Genomic DNA, 23,726 nt, shown 5'->3' on the forward strand with positions numbered 1-23,726 from the left:
CGAGCAGCGATCTCACAGCAGGGGCCAGATCGCTGCTCAGTGTCACACACAGCGAGATCGCTAATGAGGTCACAAAAAGAGTGACTCGGCAGCGATCTCAGTAGCGATCTCGCTGTGTGTGAAGTACCCCTTACTCCCGGTGAGAGACGTTTAGGCTATGTTCACACACTGCGTTTTTTACCTGCGTTTTGGGTCCGTTTTGGGTCCGTTTTTGCTGCAGAAATTTCTTGAGAAATTCTTGTAACCTTTCTGCAGACATTCCCCAGCAAAACCTATGGCAAAAAAAATTAGCTGTGCACACACTGCGTTTTTTTCTTAAGAAAATTCTTTCAGTAGATTTTCTTAAGAAAAAGAATGAGCATGTCACTTCTTTTCTGCAGCTAACTGCGTTTTTTGCCATAGATAATTGGCACAATAACGCAGGGAGCAACCAGCGGTAAAAACGGACCTAAAACGGACCTAAAACGCAGGTGCGTTTTTGGTGCGTTTTTTAACACAGGTGCACTCTTAAGAAATTTCTTAAGAAATTTCTTAAGAAAAATCATTTTTCTAGTGTGAACATAGCCTTAGGGTATGTGCACACGTTGCTTTTTTTTTCAGAATTGTAAACAATGCTTTTTGAGAAACAACGCATCGAAAACGCATGCGTTTTTCATGCGTTTTTCATGCGTTTTTCATGCGTTTTTCATGCGTTTTTCATGCGTTTTTCATGCGTTTTTCATGCGTTTTTCATGCGTTTTTCATGCGTTTTTCATGCGTTTTTCATGCGTTTTTCATGCGTTTTTCATGCGTTTTTCATGCGTTTTTCATGCGTTTTTCATGCGTTTTTCATGCGTTTTTTTTTTTAAGACTTGTCAGTGTTAATAAAGTTGGTTGAACACAGACCTTTGGGAAAAAAAAACCTGTGATGTCATTTCCTTCTTCTCCACATTCTTTACATTCTCCATTGTGGAAACAGAGTGATCTTGGCTGTTATAAAAAATGCCACAAACCACAGGACAGATACGTCTACGCAGGCCCCAACGAAGTCGGCTGCTTATTCTACTGTTATTACTTTGTCGTCGTAGACGCCAGGTAATTTTTTGCCCAAAATTGTATAACGTTTCTGTGTTTTCTTTATTGTTCTCTATTAACCAATACGATATGTTGCAGGCAATGACCAAAAGGATGTGGGTGCATCCTCTTGTTATGGCACGTGAGGAGAAAGGCCATTTCACCTTACTTTACAGCGATTTAAGGCGGTGAGCAAAACCTAGTCTTTTTATTTTGCTACATATGTATATCTTTATGTAATACCATATTTCTATATGGGTCTCTATAGGTTATTTTCCTTTTTTTGTTGACATATACAATCTGGATCTAAGGCCCTGTGCGCACTTAACGGTTTTTGCCGCGGATTTCCTGCGGTTTTGCTGCATGTTTTGCTGCAGAAAATGTTCATAACATCTCTGCAGTGAATCACCAGCAAAACCTATGTGAAAAAAAAAATGCTGTGCGCCCTATGCGGAATTTGATAGCTGCATGTTTTGCTACGGGATTCCCGCTACTAAAACAATTGCATGTCACTTCTTTTCCGCACGTCGCTGTGTGATTTCACTCCATTGACTGCAATGTAATCGTGAAATCCCGCAGGGAATAACGCAGGCAGCAAATTCTGTGCAGTTCATTGCATTTTCATGCGTAATTCACTACGGTATTTCGCGGTTTACCTGCGGTAATGTACATTGCTGCCCTGCGACTTGCAGGGAAGTGATGTTATTATGACAGGAAGAGAAAGCGGAGCAGGGAGTAAACACACACACATCACAGACCCAGGCATAGAACACACACACACACCACTCACACACCACTCACACACAGACATATAGAATACACATACAAATCAAACGGACAAATTTAATAAAAAAAAAACGTGTGCTCCGCCTTTTTTTACCGTACAGCCAGGTAAACACACAGCGGTGGCCCGGTATTCTCAGGCTGTGGAGGGCGGGGGGCAAGGTTAATGCCCCCCTCCTCCTGCAGCCAAGAATATCAGCCGCAGCTGCCCCGGGACTGTCGCATCCATTATGCAGCAGTACCGGAGTGTCCCCGGCTCTTCCTGTTGCCGTGATGCAGTGGTTAAATGATTCAAAAAGGAAATCTCAAAAGATTGTTATTCCAGGAGTCCCATCTTTTATAGTAATATAGTAAATTTTTGGAAATTTGTGTGGTATTTTTTGTAAGAATTATGTAAAATACATTTTTCCCACAATTTTGGCAATGGTTAGGTATAGGACAACTTTTCAAATTTGCTGCTAAAGAATTTTTTAGTTACAAAAAGATGAATCATTTGTTTAAGTGCTGTAATAACATCCATTTACAAGGAAAATAATGCCATTTGACAAGTTATGGTTATATATTTCTGCTAAATCTAATTTATTAGTGAGGAAACCTCCACAAATGTGTCAATTTTTGGCAAATCCTATATGTGTAGAAGTTCCCCTTTGTGTTAGAGAGGGTGTAGAGGCAAAGGAGAACTATCATAAGATATTTTTTTACTAGTTTTGCTGGTGTAAAATACCATCTAGACATCATTTTTAAAAAGGATTCATGAAGGGTAAGGAATATGTTAGATGTATAAGTGTCCTTCAGACTATTTCTCCATTGATCAAGGGAGAAGAATATTTTTAGGCCCTTCTCCCAATTAGTCATATACAATCTTTGAAAAAGAAAGAGGCTGTCTCTATTGAAAAGATTGTAGATGTCTTTGGTTTTCCATAAGACATTATTATTAGGGTTGCAGTAGAGGATATATATGGCTTCACTTAACACTAGAACTACTGAGGTAGTCATTTTGACTACTTTGCACTATGTATTTCTATATAGGTGTCACGAGTCCAGTAGTTCTAGTGTTAAAGGGTTCTTATTTGAAGCATAGCAGAAAGTCTTTTTTTAGTGGAAAATAAAAATCTGAATCGGATAGTTTATATTTTATTTTCCTTCCCAGATCTTAAACGATTTGTACAACGGAGATGATTTGTTTTATGTTAAAAATTACCAGATTCTTGTAAGAAGGGGAATTTATTCTCAGATAATTCAACTAAATGTAATGGAAAGGTTTTTTGTTTGTTTTTTTTTGTTCATATTTAGTAACTTTGTTGTTTAAAGCATCTAATTTTCTCCATGCATGGATAGTGGCTGAAAGAGTACAAAAAAACTGGAAGCAGCAAATAGGGGTTAATGATACTCTTTTATGTTTCAATATTAATGAGCATTATTTATTGAGATTTCTTTTACTAGATAAAAATTTTAATCTGCTTCTTTATAATTATTTGGATTTCTATGTAATTGTACTTATGGGTAGGAATTTAATTTAAAGGAGTTGTCTGACAAACGCCAAAATTTGTTTTAAGCTAACCTCTGCTGTATTGTCATTTAAAACACTTCTACATTTTTTTTTTCTAACTTTTGAATTATCACTTTATTCTCTGCAGTCACTTCATTTACCTGCAGTTGAAGAAAACCTGACTTTTTCCTTTCCTTGATTGCCAAACCTCAGTCAGTGCTGGCACTGCCTGGCCTCAGTGTCCAGCCCCACTCCCTGCATACTCATTGGCTGTCATCAGTGGTGAGCAGAATACTGGCTCCAGTATTGGAAATACAGAGCAGTGATACTGCCTCTCATCTGTGACCGTGCAATCAATCACCTCATATCACATCCACCACACATATAATGTAGTAATGTACCCATCCTTGTCCCCATAATATAGTAATGCTTGTGCAAATCCTGTAGTACTGCGCCTATCCTATAGTATTCTGCCCCATCCTTGTGCCCATCCTGTAGTATTGTGCCCATCCTTATGCTCATCCTATAGTATTGTCCCCCTGGGGTCCTCTTCTTGTAAAAATGCTCCATCCTGTAGTAGTGTCCCCTATTGTGCCATTCTTCACACATGCAAAAAAAAACCCAGACAAATTCTTCTTGCCTGTCCTCATTCCATCGGTGCCGTTTCCTGCTTCTTGATCGCTGCTGGTGCAGGGGCCGCTGCTGAGTACTTTATATCAGATGACATATTCCCGGGGGCTGCGCAGAGGTGAGCTCTCTATACAGCTTCTCCAGTGATCAGCTGCTGCCTCTGATTGGCCAGCAGCTGACATTGGAGCTCTGTACACAGCTACTGCAATCTGTGCAGCGCCTGGGAATCTGTCCTCCGATATAAACCACTGACTGTCCGGCACCAGCACAGGCAGCCATCAGCAAGGGGGCTGTGGGCCTGCAGGCCTCAAGCAGAATGAGGGGCCGCATGCAGCCTATGGGCAGAGTCTTTGAGACCACTGCACTATGGGATGTGTGGGAGAGTGAAAGGAAGGGGGGTGGGAACTCCACGCACTGTTGCCGCCGTGCTGGGCAGCAACATGAAGTCAGCTGTGTTGCCTGTGAACAAGGTACTGCCTTTGTCAATCTGACGTCACAGGAAGCAGCAAAATCACAGCAGGAGTGGTCACATGACCCTCAGAGCCTGGGAGAGAGGTGCTGACAACAGGGCAGGTGAGTAGTTGCTATCTACTTACCTGCCCCTATGTAGCCCAATAGTGAAATGACAAAAAAGGCAAAATAAGCCGGATAACCCCTTTAAAGTTGGGGGGGGGGGGAGGATTTATTAGCCCATAATTTGATACTGATATACTCTGACGCATTTCTGGCAGCTTGCCCTTACTAAAACTCTGACTGTTTTTTAAACTTGATCCTGGATATATATTTTTTATTAATATGGAATAAAGCTTGAAGATTTTTAAAGATGTGCTGAATTTCCATTTTTCGTTTCTGGTTCTGGCAAGATGGCTGTTGGCATATATTTTAGCCAAGGGGAATGACTATAAGGCCAGTATAGCTTTTAAACCTTAACCGCAAAGACCGCATTTATTTAGTGTGGCCAAGAGGAGTTCCCAATTTATTGTGTCAAATGCCTTTTTAGCAACAAGCGTAAGGAATAAAATTGTATTTTTCCAATTAGACTTATTAAATTGAGAACTCTTCTTGTACCATCTGATGTCTGGTGACCTAAGATGATTATTATAGTGACATTTATTCCATGGTGCTTCACAGAAAGAGGCATACAGCGACAATTACAATGATAATGAACAATACAAGTCAGACTGGTAAAGGAGAGGACCCGGCGGTGAGGGCTCAGTCTACAAGGAATGGGTGAGGAAACAGAAGTTGAGGGTAGAGCTAGCTAGTCATGCGGTGGTACAGTGGACACTAACCATGATATACAAAGCCATCGACAACTAGAATCTTTGGGCAATGTGAAGCCAGTGAAGAGAATGGCAGAGAAAAGAGGTTGGGCAATAGTGTGGGGGATAAGTGGATTAGTTGGGAAGCAAAGCTTAGATTATAGCAGTGTGACCGTGTTAGAAGGGAGGCCAGAGAACAGGAGGTAGGAGTTGAGGCGAGAGAGATGATGAGGGCATGCACTAGTATTTTTACAATTCATGGTCAAGGAATGTACGGATCCGGGAAATATTTTAGTTTCCGTCGGCATGGGGTGGAAAGGGCTTGGATATGCAGCTTGTAGGGGAGAGAGCAGAGTCAAAGGTTTCTCCATGGCAACGAGCATGTAGTAATGGGGAGAGTAAGCAGCCTTTGACTTTAATGGCTAGGTCTGTTGGAGTGGTAGAGTGAGATGGAGGAAAGATGATGAATTCTGTTTTTGCCCATGCACAGTTTTAGAAATTGAGCAGAAAAGAAGAATGAAATAGCACAGAGACGACATTGTGCTATTTTGGTTGGTTAGGAGGTGATATCAGGTCCAGTGAGGTTCAAGTAGATCGGCGTATCATCAGCGTAGAGATGTTACTGAGTAAGTAATGGGACTCTATGAGCTGCCCTAGCCCAAAGGTGTAGATGGAGAACATAAGGGGTGCTAGAACTGAATCTCGGGAGACACCTACAGATTATATGTATAATGAATCCAAACTACATCCTCATTTTGCCCTCAATTGGTTGTCCAAAATGACACTTGGAAGAATCATTTTTTTTTTATTTATTTTTTTAAATTTGTTTGCTAAAACTTTTAATATATTTTGATGTCATAATTTATAAGAGATACAGGTTTTTGACCTATTTCCTTTAGGTTTTGAATGCAATTGTAGCCCGTGACATTTCCTTGAAATGACTGCTTTATTAAACATTTTTCCATATGTTGATTTAACAATAATGAAAATGTTTTTAAAATATTAGAGAACACCTCTGGTCTGGGGGATTTTTTTAGTTTCAGATTTTTAATTGCGTCTAGAATTTTACAGTGATGGGATTATTTAAATTCGTTAAATTCTGTGTGGATAAAATTGGAAGGTTGATTTGGGAGAAGAGAGTATTGATAAGTTCACATGCACGTCTCCGCAGCTGCCAATGAGTCCCCGATGCTGTAGGCACAATGCTCCGGCTTCCAGGCCCTCACCACACACACACACACACACACACACACACACCTACCTAGATATTCACCTGTCCCCGGCACTGAAGTCCCCAGCGCTGCTCCGGCTTCCAGCTCCTCAGTGCACTGAATATTCAGTGAGTATAATGAGCGGGGGTCAGGAGCGGGTGACAGCTGTGCTGTGCCGGAGACCGCATTGCTGGAGAGAGGTAAATAAAGACACGTGTTTTCTCCGGGGGGAGGGGAAGAGAGAGAGAATACACACACACACCACCTACACACAGCATACAGCCATAGACACACACACACGCCACCTACACGTAGCATACAGCCATATACACACACATACACACAGACGCCACCTACACACTGCAGACAGCCATATACACACCCCTGGATACTCGCCTGTCCCCAGCGATGCGGTCCCCGGCACTGAAGTCCCCAGTGCTGCTCTGGCTTCCAGTTCCTCAATGGAGTGAATATTCAGTGAGTATAATGAGCCGCGGTCAGGAGCGGGAGGCAGCAGAGCTGTAGACCGCATCGCTGGAGAGAGGTAAATATAGAAAACCCTTTTATTTAAAAGACCTGTGTTTTCTCCGGGGGGAGGGGGAAAAAGAGAGAATACACACACACGTACACACACACACACGTACACACGTACACACAGCGTACAGCCATATATACACACACCTGTACACAGAAAACAGGTACACACAGCGTATAGCCATATACACACAGCGTATAACCATATACACAATGTACACAGATGACTGGAACTACACCTCCCAGCATGCCCATGTTATATAACTACAGGAGGGAACTACACCTCCCAGCATGTCCATGTTATATAATTAAAGGAAGGAACTACACCTCCAAGCATGGGGCCTCCCTGCCCGCTGTCACATAGCTAAATACATAGATATATCATTTCTTAATATGATAAACATAGTGATAGATATATAGACATATATAGATCAAGGAGACATATATAAAGATATACATAGTTTACACGTACGTACGTACATACATACATACATACATAGAAATAGAATTTAATAACCTTTCTATTTATTAGGTATATTGATGTAAATATTTATTATCTTTCTGTTACTGTTATGTAAAAGTAAGGAGCTTTGCCATTATTTTTGACATGTTAATAAATTACATCCCCTCACTTCCTTTGTATTTTTTGGTCCACTTTGGGAACAAACAATTACATACATCAAACTGCAGAAAACAATGTACCACCTCCCAATTATAGTCACAACAATTTACAAGAGACCATATAGTGTAAACACACACACAGCACACAGGGGAGACACCACATAGTGAACACAGCTCAAGAAACACAACACCAGATTACAATATACAGCACACAGCAAGGAAGAGACAGTGCACAGGAGTGAAAGACGTCAAATGACGCAACACATATGTGACGCCCCAGGGATGCTGATCCTTGTTCAGGGACGCCACAAGACTTGTTCGATTTGGCAACAGGTATTGTCAGTTTTGTATATATCGTGGCGCCACTCACTGTTTGCGGTCAGGGATGTAGATGACCGCCGCTGCAGGTTTTACGAGCGTCTGGGGATGATGGGGTCTGCAGCCAGGTGATAGCCTCCCGTGAGTGAGGCAGGCCCCAGGGGCTCCAATGAGCAGGGTAGCGGGTCCCAGAATAACACAGGCTGAGTCCAAAAGTCTTTCAACTGGTTTTTACTCACTTTAAGATGTTGCAGTGAGCTAATCCGGGCGTTGCTGTGATTTAACCAGGTAGAACCAGGTCTCATTTGGGCCCGTCTTAGGGTAACCTGTTAACTCGCATTCCTAGCACTTCTGTGTTCGGATAACCCCCTGACTTGAAGTACCATGGGGTCTATCCAGGGAGTCGCTACTGCCTTTTCTCTCCTGTGTTTGGCCCATTTGCCGGCAGCGTAGACCAAGTGAGATCGCTCCAGGCGCTGTCCCCTTATGGGTCCCTGCGTTGCTGCTGAGGCTTGGACTCTGTGTGGTTGGTGAGGTACTTGTAGTTCCCTTCACGGGCAGGTTTAGCAGGTAGTTAAACTGGAGTCTGCTCTAGGGACCTGTATCCCGTACGTGCCTAGTCACCAGGTACACCTCTGTTTCACCAAGTGACCGTTCTCCCCCACAAACGGTTACTACCCACGTGCAGGGTCTGACTAGTGGCAGCGCGCGTATCCGCCTTGTGACCGCCGCGCACCACTACGAGACTAGCTCTCCCTCTTTTCCTGACAACCTCTGCACTCTAGCTCCCAGCCCCTACGCTTCACCCCTTGATAAGATTTGAAGGCTAGCCCCTCTCCGGAGACTGTCCAAGGGTCCCATCTACTAGTGTGGGACAACTGGTTGCTATGTGTCTGTGCGTACACACCTCGTTCTGGCCCTTAAAATTACCTGGAAGTACTGTCCCAGCATGGGTGCAGTACTCAGTGGTGCCTGACCAGGTCAGGGGCGCCACACATAAAATACACAAATGCAGAGGGATGACATACACTGTTTGCACTTTCCAATATATCTGTTGTAACACATGTCCACTGCTCCTGTTAGCACCACTAAGCATAGAGAGATGTTCATTTCACCGCACTCTTGATGCGATAGCATTGGGCCTATTTCTAGTTTTTGATAATCAGCAGAATTCTGCGCTTTTTTTTTTTAATACAATTAATACCTTTTTTGTTAGAATTGTGTATATATAGTCTACTCTTTATTCTTATATACCGTGTTTCCCCGAAAGTAAGACAGTGTCTTACTTTCTTTTTACCCCCAAAAGTGCCACTATGTCTTACTTTCGGGGTATGTCTTATATTGGAAAAAATCCCACAGCAATCGCAGCAAGTCTCCATGCAATGTACCGTATGGGGACTTGCCGCGATTGCGCCCTAAGTGTACCGCAAGTTAAGGAAACTTAACCACCAGCGGCTGCACATGAGGGCACTGAGGCTGTGTGATTTTGTATGTTGTCTATGGTCCTGATGGACCACGGACAACATTACTGCAACATTTCAACATTTCTCGGTAGCCGAGCGCTCAGCTGAGCGCCCGACCGCCGGCATGTGTCAGCTCTCAGCTGAGCGCTAAGCCGCCGGCATGTCAGGGCGTTCAGCTGAGCGTTCGGCCGCCGGCATGTCAGGGCGCTCAGCTGAGTGCTTTGCCGCCGGCATGTTAGGGCGCTCAGCTGAGCGCTTTGCCGGCGGCATGTCAGGGCTCTCAGCTGAGAGCTGTCACATGCCGGCAGCATGTTGGGGTGCTCAGCTGAGCGTTCGGCCGCCGGCATGTTAGGGCGCTCAGCTGAGCGCTTTGCCGGCGGCATGTCAGGGCTCTCAGCTGAGAGCTGTCACATGCCGGCGGCATGTCAGGGTGCTCAGCTGAGCGCTTGGCCGCCGGCATGTTAGGGCGCTCAGCTGAGCGCTTTGCCGGCGGCATGTCAGGGCGCTCAGCTGAGCGCTTTGCCGCCGGCATGTCAGGGCTCTCAGCTGAGAGCTGTCACATGCCGGCGGCTTGTCAGGGTGCTCAGCTGAGCGCTCGGCCGCCGGCATGTTAGGGCGCTCAGCTGAGCGCTTTGCCGGCGGCATGTCAGGGCTCTCAGCTGAGCACTCGGCCGCTGTAACTGTACTGTAAAGAGGAAAAAAAATAAATAAATTTTTACTACGTCTTACTTTCGGGGTACGTCTTACATTAGCCGACCCCCCCCAAAACCCCCACTACGTCTTACTATCGGGGGTGTCTTACTATCGGGGAAACACGGTAGAATATAAGATTGTGTGTGTGTTTACACACACCCACACCCACAAACACACACACAATTTGGATTTTGTGTGTGTGTGTGTGTGTGTGTGTGTAAGAGTATTGATTGGATATTCTAATATCCAAAAAAAAGTTCATATTCAGAATGGAATAGGGTTTTAATATCAGATCAAATTCTTTTTTTTTTTTTTTAAACTTTTCATGTCTTGCAGATATCTGATATAAAACGACCCCTAATTACCACTTTAAGTTCCAGATTATAAATGGGCACACAGACGGCTAAATTCACACAGGGCACCTTTTGGTGTATTTTTGAGGTCACAATGATGCACCAAAATGCATGCATTTCCTTCTCCCAGCAAAGTCTATGGGATTTCGATTTTGCTGTCTGCACTGGGCATCTTTTGTTGGCTGCATCTTGACTGCGTTTTTGAAGATGCAGCATGTCAATTCTTTTTGCATTTTTACAGTGTTTTTGAGCCCATACAGTCAATAGTGCCTTCTGGGATAAGTGAAGAGTCACCGCGAGCTCAAGGAGAACCGGGTTTTGGCCGTTACAGCCGGAAGGAAGACTTCTGAAAGCCGCGCGCCTAGCGGCGCGCGAATTTTAGCCTGTCTTCTTCATTGTGAGCGTGAGTGAGCAAAGTGTGAGCAAAAGTAAGTGTGAATAGAATTGTTTGTATTTAGTTGTTTAATTACTTAACATTTGTTTAGTGCTATCCCCATTAGAAAATGTGCTCCACTATTGCTAATGCAATCCAGTGTACATCTTGTCTCATGTATGCAGTCCTTGAAAAGCCGTTCGAGGGTGCATACTGTTGTTCGAGATGTGCGCAAGTTGCACGTTTGGAAGCCCAGATACTGGATCTAAATGAGCAGCTGGCAACTCTGAGATGCATTAGCAATATGGAAAGGAGTGTGCTGCTCACTGAGCAGCAGCTTGCTGGGTCAGATGTGGGGGAGGATCGTAGTAGGGAGCGGCAGGACGGTGAGGTAGGTAGCTGGGTGACAGTTAGAAAGGGGGGTAAAGGGAAAAGTGCTAGGGAGGCTAGTCCTGAACTGACACACCCCAATAGGTTTGCAAACTTGGCAGATGAGGGGGATGTCATTACAGGGGTAGCATTGCTGCAGCAAGGCATGACCTCTGAACGCCAGAGGAGTGTCTGCTCCAGTAAGGGGGGGAATAGGAGTGCAGGGCAGGCAAGACAGGTACTGGTAGTGGGGGACTCAATTATTAGGGGGACAGATAGGGCAATCTGTCACAAAGACAGGGATCGCCGAACAGTGTGTTGTCTTCCTGGCGCTCGAGTTCGGCACATCGCTGATCGGGTTGACAGATTACTGGGAGGGGCTGGGGAGGACCCAGCGGTCATTGTACATATTGGCACAAATGACAAAGTTAGAGGTAGGTGGAAGGTCCTTAAAGATGATTTCAGGGAATTAGGTTGTAAGCTTAAAGCATGGACCTCAAAGGTGGTATTTTCGGAAATACTACCTGTGCCACGAGCCACACCAGAGAGGCAAAGAGAGATCAGGGAGGTTAACAGGTGGCTCAAGAATTGGTGTAGGAAAGAGGGTTTTGGGTTCCTGGAGAATTGGGCCGACTTTTCAGTTGGCTACAGATTCTATGCTAGGGATGGGCTGCATCTTAATGGGGAGGGTGCAGCTCTGCTGGGGCAGAAAATGGCTAGAAGGTTGGAGGAGTGTTTAAACTAGGAATGGGGGGCGAGGGTATTCACTTTATAGAAGGGGAATGTAGTGCAGATAGTGACCAGGGCACAAGTAATGAAATTGGGGGTGGTACGGGGGGAAGGGTTAGGACAGTCAATACAGTAAGCAGGAATATAGGTACAGAGTCATACGTAACGTGCATGTACACTAATGCCCGAAGCCTCACAAATAAGGTGGAGGAATTAGAATTAATATTGTTGGAAGAAAATTATGATATAGTGGGGATATCAGAGACATGGCTGGATGAGAGCTATGACTGGGCTGTTAATTTACAGGGTTATAGCCTATTCAGGAATGACCGTACAAATAAGCGAGGGGGAGGTGTGTGTCTATATGTAAAATCATCCTTAAAACCCATCCTGCGTGACAACATATGTGAGGGTACTGAGAATGTAGAGTCCCTATGGGTGGAGATAAGGGGGGGGGGGGGGAATGAATAATAAAATACTGATAGGGGTGTGTTATAAGACGCCGAATATTATGGAAGAGGTAGAGAATCTCCTCATAAAGCAAATTGATAAAGCAGCGAGTCTCGGAGAGGTAATTATTATGGGGGACTTTAACTATCCTGATATAAATTGGGGAACAGAAACTTGCAGTTCCAGCAAAGGAAATAGATTTTTGATAACAATGAAAGATAATTACCTTTCACAAATGGTACAGGACCCCACAAGAGGGGGAGCACTACTAGACCTTGTACTAACCAATAGGCCAGACCGCATATCAAATATACAAGTTGGGGGTTACTTGGGGAATAGTGATCACAAAATAATAAGTTTTCATGTATTCTTTAGTAAGATGTATAGTAGAGGGGCTACAAGGACACTAAACTTCAGGAAAGCAAATTTTAAACGGTTGAGAGATGATCTTAGTGCAATAAACTGGGATGATGTACTAAGTAATAAAAGTACACAAAGCAAATGGGAGACTTTTATGAGCATCCTGAATAGGGCTTGTGCAGAAAATATACCCTATGGGAACAAACATGCTAGAAATAGGAGGAAACCCCTATGGCTAAATAGAGCTGTAAGGGAAGCAATAAAAGAAAAACAGAAAGCCTTAAAAGAATTAAAGAGGGTAGGTAGTGATGAGGCATTATATAATTATAGAAAATTAAATAAAATATGTAAAAAGCAAATTAAGTTAGCTAAGTTTGAGACAGAGAGACTCATTGCGAGAGAAAGTAAAAATAATCCTAAAATATTCTTTAACTACATAAACAGTAAAAAACTGAAAAGCGATAGTGTTGGCCCCCTTAAAAATAGTCTTGGTGAAATGGTGGAAGGGGATGAGGGTAAAGCCAACCTGCTGAATGACTTTTTTTCTACGGTTTTTATACAAGAAAATGCCATGGCAGATGACATGACCAGTGATGCCATAAATTCACCCTTGAATATTACCTGCTTAACCCAGCAGGAAGTACGCCGCCGCCTCGAAATCACTAAGGTTGACAAATCTCCGGGCCCGGATGGCATACACCCCAGAATACTACAGGAATTGAGTTCTGTGATAGATAGACCATTATTTTTAATCTTCTCAGATTCCTTAATAACAGGGTCGGTACCGCAGGACTGGCGCATAGCAAATGTGGTGCCAATATTCAAAAAGGGGACAAAAACTGAGCCGGGAAATTATAGGCCGGTAAGTTTAACCTCTACGGTTGGTAAAATCCTTGAGGGTTTCTTGAGAGATGCTATACTGGAGTATCTCAAGAAAAATAACCTTATGACAGAGTATCAACATGGGTTTATGAGGGATCGATCCTGTCAAACTAATTTGATCAGCTTCTATGAAGAGGTAAGTTCAAGCCTGGACCAGGGAAATGCAGTGGATGTTGTGTATATGGACTTTTCAAAAGCTTTTGATACGGTGCCACACAAAAGGTTGGTACATAAAATGAGAATAATGGGGATAGGGGAAAATATGTGTAACTGGGTTAAAAACTGGCTCAGTGATAGGAAACAAAGGGTGGTTATTAATGGTACGTACTCGGACTGGGTCTCAGTTCATAGTGGGGTACCACAGGGGTCAGTATTGGGCCCGCTTCTTTTCAACATATTTATAAATGACCTTGTTGGGGGCATGCGGAGTAGAATTTCAATATTTGCAGATGATACTAAACTCTGCAGGGTAATCAATACAGAGGAGGATAATTTTATATTACAGGGAGATTTATGTAAATTGGAGGATTGGGCTGAGAAGTGGCAATTGAAGTTTAATGTAGATAAATGTAAGGTCATGCACTTGGGTAGAGGAAATAACATTTATGATTATGTACTTAATTGTAGAACACTGGGTAAAACAGACACAGAAAAAGACTTGGGTGTATGGGTGGATGGTAAACTTCACTTTAGTGGACAGTGTCAGGCAGCTGCTGCCAGGGCTAATAAAATAATGGGATGTATTAAAAGAGGTATAAGTGTTCATGAAAAAAATATAGTTCTACCCCTGTACAAGTCACTAGTGCGACCGCACGTAGAATACTGTGTACAATTCTGGTCACCGATATATAAGAAGGACACAGCTGAACTGGAGAGGGTGCAAAGAAGAGCGACCAAGATTATTAGAGGAATGGGGGGGCTGCAATACGAAGACAGGTTATTAAACTTGGGGTTATTTAGTCTGGAAAAACGAAGGCTTAGGGGAGATCTAATCACAATGTATAAATATATGAGGGGACAGTACAGAGACCTTTCCAAAGATCTATTTACACCTAGGCCTGCGACTGGAACACGGGGGCATCCGCTACGTCTTGAGGAAAGAAGGTTTAATCATAATCACAGACGAGGATTCTTTACTGTACGAGCAGTGAGACTGTGGAATTCTCTGCCGCATGATGTTGTAATGAGTGATTCACTACTAACATTTAAGCAGAGCCTGGATGCCTTTCTTGAAAAATTTAATATAACCAGTTATGTATATTAGATTTTATGACAGGGTATTGATCCAGGGAACTAGTCTGATTGCCGGATGTGGAGTCAGGAAGGAAATTTTTTCCCCATTGGAACTTGTTTGCCACATTGGGGTTTTTTGCCTTCCTCTGGATCAACATGTTAGGCTACGGGTTGAACTAGATGGACTTAGAGTCTCCCTTCAACCTTAAAACTATGATACTATGAATAGATTTGACTTAAAAAAAAATGCATAGGGCAAAACATGGTAAAAATGCATTATGGCTTTTGATGCGTTTTTGCCGCAGTGCGTTTTTGGGGCATGTTTTGGGACAAAAACGCTGCATCTATCTAAAAAAAAAAAAAAAAAAAAGATGCCGCGTGTGAACATACCTATGAGTTCTCAGATATAGACTAGAACAATAGAGACTTAATGCGGACAGTGTTACTAATGTACAGTATATAAAGCGCGAATAAATTAATAAATATATTAGTATGTAAGAATCACACTTCCATAAGAAGTCTGCGTTAGTAGAGATGAGCGATGTTCGATTTGAATGGTTCGCCAATTTCAAATTAGAGTGATTTTGGTTGGTGTTTAAGTCGCTTGACTAACTCAAACGATTTGCTTCAAGATCGGCAGTTCGAGTTACGTTCGATAAGGGTTTGATCACCAAAAAGCGTAGCTAGTTACTAGTTGGCTTTTCACTGTAATAGTGTGAGTCACTGTGAATCATGATCTTATCAAAATTCAGCGTATAGTGTGGGGTGGGGGGGGGGAGGGACGGGGTTTAGATCAGTGCTGCTGAGTGCTGAAAGAATAGTGATCTTTTTTTTTCCTTTTCCTTTTCTTAACCGCGCGTACAGTGGGACAGGTCAGGCTGTCAGCCAATCACAGACACACACAGCAAAGTGGATTTTTGCCAGACAAGCAAGGGCATGTGACATGCACAGCAAATGACACATGTCCTTGCCTTATAAGACCCGGCCATTTTCCCCATCGCCGCCATTATCTATCTGCTGCGGGTGGGTGACAGTCACAGCTCCTGCTGCTGCTTTCTGCGCTATAGACATACAGTGCAATCTACACATCGCTTTAGGGATTAGGGACTTCTTGTAATTTCAGCCCTTTTCAGGGCTGCATTACATCCGTTCATAGCCGTTGTTGCTAGGCAGGTCTGTGCCAGCGGTTTGCAGGGGTTTATATCACCGCGTCTGGCTACATCAATTCCTTGGGGCATTGTTTCATTGGCAGGGATAGAAAGTGAGGCTTCTGCTGTTGACAAGCTAGCTACAGCACCTGTGCAGTCCACACACCTCTCCATTTTTGCTTTGCAATTTTAATTGCAAAAAATTCTGACACTTTTAAGGGCATACTAAAATAGTCTAGGATACTAACTTAGGGTTTCTTTGCTGTCAAGAAAGATACACCACCTGTGCATAGTACACCACCTGTCCATTTTTGCTACGCAATTTTACCTGCAAAAAGTGCAGGCAATTTTAGGGGCATATTTTCATTGTCTGACATATTCAGTGTTGGTTCTTCAGCTGTCAATAAAGCTAGACCAACTCTGCATTGTACACCACCTCTCCATTTCTGCTAAGCAATTTTTAATTGCAGGTAGTCCAGCCAATCTGTGACGAAGGTGCAGGCGTGGATATAATGTTGCCTTCATCCAAAGGTGGTTCTCTCGATGACAGAGAGCTCAACACTAGCAGCTGTTTCCACTTCAAAAACAACTGACGACATGACAATCACACTGGCTGTTGCAGGTAAAGGGGTGTAAGGTCTGCTTCAAAAAGCATGTGTGACTGCTGTCCCCACAGTCACAGAGGATGAAAATCACGCAGATGCCATTGATGGGGCAGTCGGTGGTTGCACCGCCACGCTAGGCCGCATTGTAGCATAGTGAACTTTCCACAAAGACTTATGCTTCCTTTAAAGTCGTGTGCAGGGTGGCCTCCCCAGTATACAGCACAACCACGCAACAGGAAAAGGACTCTATGCAGTTGGGGTGAGAAATGGTTGTTTAACTTTACCAAAACAAACAATAAGAACCATGCATAAAAAGTCCAGGCCTACACCCCTATGCTGTGACACTCGTACTGGCGATTTATACCCCCTTATCACCAACTTTTGCCTAACCAAGGGACTGTCTAAACAGTTGCCTACTACCTGGTAATCCCTCTGCATAGCAGGAGTAATTGTGTGTGTGTGCACGAACATGACTTACCAGTAGCGCATCACAAGAGCTTACAACTTATCTACCTAAACATAGACAAAATCCATTACCCCCCCTGAATACACGTGTTAGCTGAAGCTTCACAGATAAGGCAGATGATAACAGTGGTAAGTCAAACCACACAGCTCACCAACACAGTCCTGAAAATCTTGTAAAGCAACAGTCAATGCAAACGTGTTGCGGTTCCTCTATGATTTTAACTGTAACTGACAAATTGACAGAGCAGAGGCAGCAAGTCTTATTGTCTTTATAGTTGGCCTAAGCAGAACAGATATGTGTTTTGTTAACAAAACAAAGTGTTGCATGCACACATTACTGTCTGGGCCCAGCCTACCGTACCCGGGTACTGTGGTGTCCATTTTCCATAAATACAGACTTTACGATCCTCTCACGGTAAACAGTATAGACAGTAGCGGAAGAATGTCGGTCTCCGGCACAGGATGCTGCTCGCAGGCGTTACGGTCCTCCTCACCAAACTCCAACACAAGTTTCCTCACAATCCACCAAAGTGTTTCCGCGGTGGCTCCTTGCTGTAACGCACACCTTTAGCTTTTCCTTCACTTCACAGACAGCACCTCCTCCGCTCTCCAAGTCTGCAGCCGAAGACCATTTGACTGTTTGGTAACTATAGCAATAGCAAAAGGCAGATGCAAAAAAAACAGCAGTCTCTTGTGGGTAGTCTGCAACAATGCATACAATGATCGGCAAATAAGCATGTTGCATTCACAGTGGATAAAGCTCATCAATACACCCTCATGCTATCACTTCATATCCATGTGACACTTCATGGACGAAGTACTCAAAGTAGTGAGTTTTTGGTCTCTACTTAGAGATTGGTGACAAATCTTATAGATGACATGGGTGATCTTTTGTGATGTAAAAAAAAGCCCCAGGCTAGGCAAGGATTACAGCCCATGCGACCTGCAGAGCCACCACGACTTCTGCTCAGAGGCAGAGTGGTGGCTGAGGATTCAGTTGTTGACATGCTTCCAGTACTTTGTCTCTGTCCAGGAAGACGCAACCTAACCTCATCGTCAGTAGCATCCTCCTCCACCTCCTCTGCTGACCTCATCAACTGTCTGACTGTGGTTTGACAGTAAATGGGGACTCCAACTTCATCATCACCCTGTGTGTTTTCACTCCCCTTGTCCTGACTCTTCCGAGCCAAATTCTTCCTGCCCTGACTGAATAGTAAAGTTGTCAAACCAATCAGGTATCTGAGTCTCATCAGCATGTTCCCCATTGTCTCCACCAGGAATATTTACAGTTTGGGAATGAGGGTGTACATTATGCTCAACACCCTCTTCATCGGGGCCTGGATCTGACTCACAAAGCTTCTGGGCATCAGTGCAGATCATTTCCTTGTCTGGACTCACTGCAGCTTTGGAGCAGACCTCTGATTCCCAGGCTATAGTGTGACTGAACAGCTCTGCAGACTCAACCATCTCTGTTACCCCATACTCCGCAGGGCGGGTGGAAACTTGAGAGCTGGTAGGAAGCAAGTGCGATTGGGGTGACACCACAGAGGAATGTAGTATTTGGGATATTGAACTTGAGGTGGAGGAGAGGCCACTTGATGGAGCACTTGAGGCACCAAAAGAGCAGGTGCTTCAATGGATCTCCTCTACATTTGGTAGCGATGGTCGTGTCCGTGAAAAAAGGGATCATATCAGATTATCTACGGGAAGAAGTACACCTATTATTTCGGCTGGTAGTTGGTGTTACGAATCGGTGCCGCCGTAGACGCAAGCAGCCTGCTGCGGTTCCAGTTGCGCCCAGGCATCAGCTGCCATTTTTGGTCGTGCCTCGGGTCGTCCAGCTGGCTGCTTCCTCCTCCATGTCAAAGTGTGGAGAGACGTCTAGTGCACATGCGTGTGCCGATTTACCCCAGACACAGCCTAAGTCCAGTGTTTCGCCTACTGAGCATGCTCAGCATAACTGTGCCATTCCTGAGGCTAAGTCCTCAGTTTGTGCTACTGAGCATGCTCCCACACTTTGCACAGGTACTTGGACTCAGTGAGAAAAGCCTCTTGGACACGGCACAAAGTCCTGTGTTGGGCCTACAGAGCATGCAGAAGCTGATAGTCTGTTTTCTGAGACTGTTTTTCAGGCTAATGAGCATGCTCAGGCACTTAGTGCATCAGAGGCTAGGTCCATTAAGGAACTCACTGGCCATGTCCGTGAGGTGGCAGTCCATGATAGTCCAGAGGGCATCAGGTGTCCCGATGATGTGGCCACTCCGGACTGGCTCGCAGAGGCCCGCCCCTATGATTTGGCACCTCATCACTGTTCGTCAGACAATGACTGGTGAGGTGTTTGGGGCGTTGCTGCCATGAGGTCATCATTGAAGTGGCGGTTCCGGATAGGTGGCTGGTTATGTCACTGATGATGTGGCACTTTGCTTTTGGCTCTTGGAGGTGCATTGTGGTCCACCCTGGGTTGGGGCGGACCCAGGTTAGAAAAGGGGCTGGAGCCAACAAGGAGGTGCACAGTCTTCTATTATGCTCAGACAGAGCACACCTCCATGTGTTGAACCCATTGTGGCTTTAGGCCAGAGGTAGGCAGGAATAGGGTGTCTGTGCAGGACGACACCACACTTGGTAACGCAGAATGGTTACGACCAGCTCCTGTCCTACCAGTCCTGCTAGTGCAGCACAGTGGGATTAACTGGGCTGCTGTTGCTACTGCACCTGCTGTCCACAAGTGTACCCCCTACGCACACGAACAGCATACCCAATGGCCCCTGTGTTGTTAACAGGGAGTTTCTGGGTTGGGTGTGTGGACCCTGTGACGCAAACAGGGTTCCCAGTCTCCAGATCCGAGTGTCGTCTAACTCTGTTCAGGCTACTATTTGTTTCAGAGCCACCCAGCTCTGTATCCTTCGCCTAACCTTCGGGTTGCCAGCATCTCCTTTTCCATCTAGGAGCACGGTGGACCCCGACTGGCGATTGGGATATATACCACCTTATCCAAATCTGCCAGTCCCCCCGTAACAGATGGTGTTTCTTCAGCAGATGTTACTGTTGCTTAACCTCCAAACCCATGGACACAAACTTTTTTCCCCTTTACAACACACCTGTTCCCCTTTCCACCAGCATATGGCCTTTTTCCACTCATTTTGTATATGACCAAATTTGCAACTCTGCAGGGACACCCTACTCAACGCCGTCTCAGCACAGCAGCCAGCCCTCTGTCCCTCAGATGTGGACAAGTAAAAGACCATTTCCTCCTAGCCATGACAAAGCGTTGAGATTCACTCTGTGCAGCAGTGGTGTTTAGTGGAAAAGCCGATCTAAGATTGCGTACCAGCTTCTGCTGATACTCCTGCATACGCACGTCCCTTTCTATGGCTGGACTTATTTTGCCAAATTTTGTCTTGTACCGGGAATCTAAGAGTGTGGCAACCCAATAGTCAGCATTACTTTGAATTCGGACAATCCGAGGGTCATGTTGTAGGTAGTGCAGCAAGAAGGCGCTCATGTGTCTTGCGCATCCAGGAGGACCAAGTCCTTGCTGTGTTGGTGGCGGAGAGATGAGAATCATGCTTCCTTCCTCTGCCCTCTCCCCCCAACTTCGCACAACAGAAATGTGATCAAGGTCTCCCTCATCTGCTGAGTCTTCCATGCCCATCGCCAGTTCGTCCTCCATTTCTTCCTGGGCTCCTGCACCTTCCTCAACAGTTTGGCTGACACTATGCGCCCTTGTAAATCCCTCTCTCCCACCGTCCCATGCCTGCCCCCTTGGTGCTGCTGAACGTGTGGACCCTGTAGATCTTGTTATCCCTTCAGCATATGACTCATCTTGTACTTCCTCCCCTTCCTCTTGTCCCACCACCTGACTCTGAATAATGTTTAGAGTGTGCTCCAGCATATAGATGACCGGAATTCTCATACTGATAATGGCATTGTCAGCGCTAAACATCTTCGTCGCCATTTGTAAACTGTGAAGAAGGGTGCATAGGTACTTGATCTGAGACCACTCCAGCAGCGTGATCTGCCCCACCTCTGGATCTCGTTAGCCCAGGCTATACGTCATAACGTATTGTAGCAGGGCTCGCCGGTGCTGCCACAGACGTTGCAACATGTGCAGATTCAAATTCCTGCGTGTCAGCACATCGCATTTCAGGCAGTGAACAGGCAGACCGAAAGACTTCTGGAGCGATGCAAGTTGTTCAGCTGCGGGGTGTGAATAGTGGAAGTGAGCACATAGCGAGCGTGCCCTCTGCAGAAGGCCATGTAGGCCAGGATAGTGGTTTAAAAATTGCTGGACAACCAGGTTCAACACGAGAGCCATACAAGGCATGTGTGTCACATTGCCCTGGCGAAGCGCCGCACCCAGGTTTGCATCATTGTCGCACACGGCCTTCCCTGGCTGCTGGTTGAGTGGAGACAACCATTGATGAAACTCTGTCTCACCAGAGCTTACCTTCCACAACTCCTCAGCTGTGTGACTCACATTTCCCATACATTTCAAAGTAAGGATTTGACCGCCTGATGGCGTTGAGCTCTGCTGCCAGCATAGTAAGGAGGTGTGCGGGATTCCTTGTGCACAGTTACAATGCGGGTGGCCTTTCCAGACAGGTTTTGAGCGGAGGTTGAGGACCTAGACGAGGTTGAGAAGGCAGAAGCAGTGGAGGAACTTCTACATACAGAGGAAGGATTGACACACAACTCGTGGGGACAGAAAGACTTGTACAGCAGACCCTTCTCCATCTCTCACCATAGTTACCCAGTGCCCAGTTAGCGACATGTAACGCCCATGTCCATGCTTACTGGTCCAAGTATCTGTGTGTGACAGAGTGCATTTCACCACAGAGTTTCTCAAGGAAGCGGTGATGTTGTGTGCGACATTCTGGTGTAGCACAGGCACGCCTTTCTTGGAGAAGGAGTGGCAACTGGGCATCTGCTCTTGGGGAACTGCAATGGGCATAAGGTGTCGAAAATCCTCTGTGTCAAAAGGGTGGAAAGGCAGCATTTCTGTAGCCAACAGCTTGCAGATGCTGAAAGTCAACCTCTTAGGCATGTCAGGCCCTTCTAAAATCATGTAAAACACAGCAAGGGGACTCCAACCACAGTCTCCCTCTTTTCCAAAAATTGGGCCACACACACCACTTCACTGGCATCAGTTGTCACACAGTTGCAAACTTAAAAAGTTGATTTGCATGAAGCACTATCAAAAATCCACCAGGCTTTCGTCTCCCCAGGATGACACAGGGGTAGAAAAGTCCTTGCGGATCCCTGATTTGTTCATCTTGTTGAACGTTAGTCTGTCCAAATTGTCAACGCAAATCAAAGAAGTCCATGGAGCCTCTGTTAGGAGTCTCAACACAGAAACCAGCCAGATATCCCTCCGGGAAGGACCCAGCCAAGGGGTGACTCTTTTTAGGAGACCATCATAACTACCATATTAAGTGGCCCTTTTAGTCAATATCCAACTTTTTGACAAGTTTAAAGATATGACAAGGGAAATACCAAGGCCAGGTATCCATCCACAGACAGCTGTTTCGGGTATTGGCCCTCATCAGTTTGTAGTAGGATTCTGGCCGGGTGGGAGCAATGCCTAGTAGACCAACAAGACAAAACAATCACTGATCTCGGGGAGACCAGCCAGAGAAAACACTGCCGGCAGCCAGCGAGGGTGCTCAAGACAGTGAAATCCTAGGTACATTGCCCCCTGGGAAATATGCAAATCAAAAAAAAAAACAAACCTTGGCTGGGTGCTTCCCGGAGGGATATCTGGCTGGTTTCTGTGTTGAGACTCCTAACAGAGGCTCCATGGACTTTTTTGATTTGCATATTTTCCAGGGGGCAATGTACCTAGGATTTCACTGTCTTGAGCGCCCTCGCTGGCTGCCGGCAGTGTTTTCTCTGGCTGGTGTCCCCGAGATCAGTGATTGTTTTGTCAAATTGTCACTGGACAGACGAGTGCGCTTAATTGTCAGCACACACCCAGCAGCACTGAATACACGTTCCGAGAGAACGCTGGCTGCGGGACACGACAAGATCCCCAAGGCGTAAGTGGCGAGCTCAGGCAATTTATCCAGATTCGAATCCCAAAATGAGCAAGGGTCAAGTTGCACAGTAATGGCATCGATGTTCACTTACAGATATAGGAGTATCTGCGTCTCCTCCTCTTTTTACTCATCCAGCTCTTTTGTTCCAGCATGAGTATATGTCCTTGTCACTTTTCCATGTGTTTGTGGTGTCTTGTGAGTTGTTTGTCACCTTTTGGACACCTTAGAAGGTGTTTTCTATGTGTTTGTATGTGTTTGTGTTTGCCTGCCACTGTTTTCAATGGGGTTCGAATGGGTTCGTCGAACGTTCGCCGAACTTGCCCGCCGTTCAACGAACCGAACCAAACTCGAACACTAAGGGGGTGGCTCAACACTATGCGTTAGATGAGTGTCCTAATTTGATTTCACAACTGATTGAGGAATGCACATAAAACGTAATCTGGTTAATTGTGACACTTTTAACACGAAGTAATAGAATCCGTATTTCAAAATTTAAATGAACACAGGAAAATGTTTTATAGACCTCTGAATAAAACGTAAATTCAACAGAGAATACTATACAATTGAACACATCTAATAATTCCTCTCTGAAGAATCTAGTTAAAAACTAGTTCTCCTTTTTTAACCTCGTGAATTACCTATACTAGTTTGACAATGCATGCACACC

The 23,726-nt window shown here is 45.0% G+C and overlaps 1 long non-coding RNA gene across 2 annotated transcripts in view; it reads left to right on the plus strand.

The window, feature by feature from the left end:
- The window catches only part of LOC142309882 (uncharacterized), an 80,317-nt gene that overhangs the window by 28,525 nt on the left and 28,066 nt on the right, over positions 1 to 23,726 (plus strand). Inside the window, exons 2-3 of one of the 2 annotated variants that reach the window (XR_012754027.1) lie at positions 959 to 1,074; positions 1,153 to 1,241. This is a non-coding gene — a long non-coding RNA (uncharacterized LOC142309882). The remainder of the gene's footprint in view (positions 1 to 958; positions 1,075 to 1,152; positions 1,242 to 23,726) is intronic. The other variant, XR_012754028.1, reaches the window with a different exon arrangement.

This window comes from Anomaloglossus baeobatrachus, chromosome 5 (assembly GCF_048569485.1).
Source record: "Anomaloglossus baeobatrachus isolate aAnoBae1 chromosome 5, aAnoBae1.hap1, whole genome shotgun sequence".
In the NCBI taxonomy this organism is placed as follows: domain Eukaryota; kingdom Metazoa; phylum Chordata; class Amphibia; order Anura; family Aromobatidae; genus Anomaloglossus; species Anomaloglossus baeobatrachus.